The sequence below is a fragment of the Myotis myotis genome, unplaced genomic scaffold (assembly GCF_014108235.1).
Source record: "Myotis myotis isolate mMyoMyo1 unplaced genomic scaffold, mMyoMyo1.p scaffold_m19_p_2, whole genome shotgun sequence".
NCBI classification, from domain to species: domain Eukaryota; kingdom Metazoa; phylum Chordata; class Mammalia; order Chiroptera; family Vespertilionidae; genus Myotis; species Myotis myotis.
The window spans coordinates 50,544,341-50,545,482 of NW_023416324.1; the positions used below are offsets into that span (position 1 = coordinate 50,544,341).

The 1,142-nt window shown below is 51.7% G+C and overlaps 1 pseudogene; it reads right to left on the reverse strand.

Moving 5' to 3' along the window:
* Positions 1-225: 225 nt before the first annotated feature.
* Positions 226-850, reverse strand: LOC118675525 (annotated as a pseudogene).
* Positions 851-1,142: the final 292 nt, after the last annotated feature.

Here is a 1,142-nt window from a genome sequence, read left to right on the forward strand (position 1 = left end):
ACCAAACCCAAGTCGGAGGAAAAAAAGGTTTCACAGAATACAATATCAAAAAAGTAACAGAGGGGTAGGGGGTAATGTGGAGATAAGGACACATACGTAATAACTTCATAAAAATAAAAGTAACAGGAACACACTAAATGCACAAGCTGGTGGAAGGTAACATTGTGATAGGTCCTTCCAGCATAGGCCAGGTGGGTTTCTTCTGATCTGTTATCTCAAGGTTATTTACAGAGGTGATAACTTTAGCAAGAGTCTCTCACGGGAGGGCAGGCATGCTTCACCCATTGGTTTGGGATCTGTCGGTACCTTGTAGGTACCCAACTCAGCATCCAGGTGTCCTTTTTTTTTTTTTTTTTGACATGTAGGCATCCAACTGGCTGTCCAGCTGCTCCTTGATTAGTACAGGGCGAGCCAGCGCACCTGTCCCTCGGCTACCCTGTCCTCTGCCTCCAAAGTCCCCTCTTCCCGACCAATCATACCTCTACCTTGACCTCGACCACTGATTCTGCCGCCTCTCCCAGACCTCCACGACCTAAAATACCACCTCTTCTTAAGCCCGTTTGGGGAGCTAAGGCTTGTCCACCTCGGAGCAGGTTTTGACCTGGGAGAGACTCTTACCCAGGCGCTGCTTTAAGCTCTTCTGCTTAAGTGTCACTGCTGCCAGGACAGAGGGTCAGCTTTCCACCTGCTGCGCCAGTCTTCTGATTCTGGCACTGGCTCGCTGCTGCTGTTGCTGCATCGAAGCCCGAGGAATCACGGGCACTGGCTTTTTGTTCTTCAGCTTATTAGAAAAGCGCTCATTGAGAGACATCTTGGTGGTGCGTTTCAGCACAACTTTCCGTGCAGCCATCTTCAACTTCTGAGAATGGGAGGGAAAGGACGCCAGTGTTCCTCCTAGGGCTGCCACCGCTGTTGCGGAAGGCAGGCCAGGGCCGCGGAACCTGAGCTGATGGTGAGGAGGCTCTGGTTAAGTTGTTCGGGGTTGGGTAGGTGTGTGAGCGGTACACTGCTAGGTTAGTTCGTTGTTGTTGGCTGTCTGTCTGGTCAGCGAGTCCACCTGCTTGCCCCGCCTGCCCTTTCCTGCCTCTTGTCTGTGCCACCACAACCCCTGCCAACTTCTGCTTGGTGTCCAAACAGAATGC